Source organism: Echinops telfairi, unplaced genomic scaffold (genome assembly GCF_000313985.2).
Source record: "Echinops telfairi isolate 266 unplaced genomic scaffold, ASM31398v2 ScPeMD7_7475;HRSCAF=8513, whole genome shotgun sequence".
NCBI lineage: Eukaryota > Metazoa > Chordata > Mammalia > Afrosoricida > Tenrecidae > Echinops > Echinops telfairi.
In genome coordinates, this window is record NW_022111379.1 from 27741424 (window position 1) to 27744451 (window position 3028).

General features: G+C 43.3%; 1 non-coding gene across 1 annotated transcript; it reads right to left on the minus strand.

The window, feature by feature from the left end:
• Positions 1-2091: 2091 nt before the first annotated feature.
• TRNAE-UUC lies at positions 2092-2163 on the minus strand. The gene has a single exon. It is a non-coding gene; the product is annotated as a tRNA-Glu (tRNA).
• Positions 2164-3028: the final 865 nt, after the last annotated feature.

A 3028-nucleotide genomic window follows, 5' to 3' on the forward strand; every position in this document is an offset into this window, starting at 1 on the left:
ATGACAGAGCATGCGCTGTTACGCAAAAACCGCGATAGAGTGAAGCCGCGGAAGTCGGAGCGCGAAGTGGCGAGGGTTCACTGTATTTCAGAATCTGCTACCTGACCCTATTTGAGGAGAAAGTCTTCCATTGCATATTGAATATAGAATATTGGAGAAAGTCAGGGGGAGACTGATAACCTTCTAAGAGAGGTGTTTTGATGTAAGGCCATGTCAATGAGCTCTTCAATTCATGATATGATTTGATTAAATATAAATCTTAAATCAACTCATGCGTCAGAATCAACTTGATGGCAACTGGTTTGATTTTTATATTTTGTTTTTGGTGTGAGTGAAATGAGAGTCTCAGGGTTGTGAAATGGTTCGGCTGTGAGCTATGAGGTGAAAGGTTGGCAGTTTGACTTCACCCTCCGGTTGAATTCACTCAGGTTTCCAAAGCTGTGATTTTAATGGACATGGACCACGTTTTTCTCTGCAGAATGACAGGTAGTTCAAACCACCTTTAGTTTAGCTGCCAAGTACACAAATTTGCCAACAAGGGACCTTAAAAAACATCTTAGAGATCAAAACGTGGTTCATATTCTTGGAATTGCCCACATTCCTGGCAATGCTAATCACTTGGAATCATTATCAAATACTTCCAAGATGAGCTTTTGGGCTTGGGCACAGATAGGCTCTGTAACTACATCAGGTTTGAGGGCCATGTTGAGGGTATAATCCATTTGAAAGCACAGAATATGTTCACAATGATCCGCTTTATCTACTCAACCCTATCTGAAAGAGAATTCGAGCCTTTGAGGATTTAATCTTTTTTTTTTTTTTTTTTAGGATTTCATCTTTTATAGAGTCAAAAGCAATGTAGCAATGATACCACGAGCTAGGAACATAATTTAACACTCTTAATATATGATACATATTTCTTTTTAAACTTTTTTTGTATTTATATCTTAATGCAGATATAGTATTAATCTCTTTTGTAATTCATAGGTTGCTTGATATTTTATTATGAATAATTAATTTTTATTTGAGGAACAAAATACAGTGAAACAAGTACAAGCATACTTTCAGGATATTACAAGTCCGGTTCCAGACCACCATACTAAAGTAAGTATCACAACAAAGCCATAATATGATATATTTTTTTGTTTTCTAGTGCATATAAAAGAACAGTCTTACTACACTGTAGTCTTTCAAGGTTGCAATACTATCATGAAAAAGTTTGGACTAGTGTTGAATTCCCAAACTGTGACACCGAGGCATAAAGCGAGCATAAGCTGTTCGGAAAATGGTGTGGTTAGACTTGGTGGAGGTAGGGTAGCCACAACCTTCAATTTGTGAAAAAAAACAAACAGCAGCAGCAGCAGCAGCAACAAAATCCCTAAATATCCGCGACGCATAACAAAATAGAGTGCAATAAAACGAGGTCTATGGTAATCAGGTCAAGGAGTGGCCCCGGTTTCTTCTCCGGGCCCCACTAGCTCTAACTATGACCTAATCTAGGAGAACTACACCAAAAGCCGCCGAGTTTATTTACCCCGGGGGTCGGGACGCCCCCGAAGCCGGAGGGGGTAGTGCAGGCTCCCAAAGCGAACTAGGGCCTCCGCAGCTGGAGAGGAAACCCCTGATTCACCTTGACCGGAGGGTGAGCCCTCCGCAGCTGCGCACGCGCTCCTCGCTTAGGGAGCGCCTTCTTTCCCGCAGCGTTTGGCCGGTTTGTCAATGGTGCTGTGTGTGTATCACTTCAAGTGATTTAGATCATGCACAAAAATAAATAATTCTTATTGCAGCGTCAAGCTGGATAGCTTTTGGAGCATCGATTTGCTTTCCCCACAGGGTTATGTTGTAATAAAACCCCGAAGAGATGAATGGACAAGAACTGTAACCACTAGTCTCAACTATCACAATCATTGTGAAGAGTGCCTAAGACGGGGCACGTTTCCTTCATTCCTACAGAGGGTTGGTATGTTCGCTCTGCATCGGTTAGCTCATCCTATTTCTAAAATAGGAGACCAAATTCACTATTATCCAGTTGAGCATGATTTGCATGGGGTGGCTTCCTTCCGCTTAGGGCTTACCTAAAAGAATCTTGCTTTCCCACACCGGGAGTCGAACCCGGGCCGCCTGGGTGAAAACCAGGAATCCTAACCGCTAGACCATGTGGGAAATCACACTCACATGCTTGACACAAACTGTGTTGAGTCATTGCCCCTTGCTTCCGCTTCCTGCGTTAGGCCCAGCCCTCTGCGGTGTTTGCCCGCCGCGGCCGCGCACTCGCTCTCCGTGCGCGTTCCCGGTCCCACTCTGCGCGTCCAAGCCTTGGTTAGGGAGCTCCTCGTTCGGGTCCCTCCCGTCACGGCCGTGGGAAGCTCCGGATCGATGCCAGGCACAGTGACTGCGGCGGTGGAAACCCGTGTCTTGGCCCGCGCTTGTCACCCCGACCCCTGGGCGGCCCAAGCCTGTCCTCAATTTCCACAGCTGTTACAAGGTGTCCCTGTGCGACTGGGGAAAAGAACAGTTTTAAATGTCTTAGATACAAGATGCTGTTACAAAGAATCCTGTTAGGAGCCTGGCTTCCCCGATTTTCCATCTGCTACTTTGGCACTGAGAGTCACTTCCTAATAGGACAGATATTTCTAATCATGATCATTTAGAACCAAGGACATTTTAACTGAACTTTTGCGACACGGTGATTCTAATTTAATGAGGCGGCGCTGAATGAATGAAACTCGTGTAATTTATAGTGCATGTTTTGGCAGCAAAAAAGCCTGCCTTTTAGGATTTCTGTAGGGATGGTCTTAGAACCATAACCACTTCTTTGGAGTGCATTCCAACTCACTGTGAAAATAATAATAATGAAATAAAATAAAACATACTGCATTACACGAAACCTTTTACATGGCAAAACCAAACCACAGACTGAGTGGTAAACATTTACAGCTTATATATAAATGGTGGTGTATAGATTTTTCAAAACATAAATAAATTATAAGGTAAATCCTGCAAAATAAAAATGAGAACTTGATGTGAA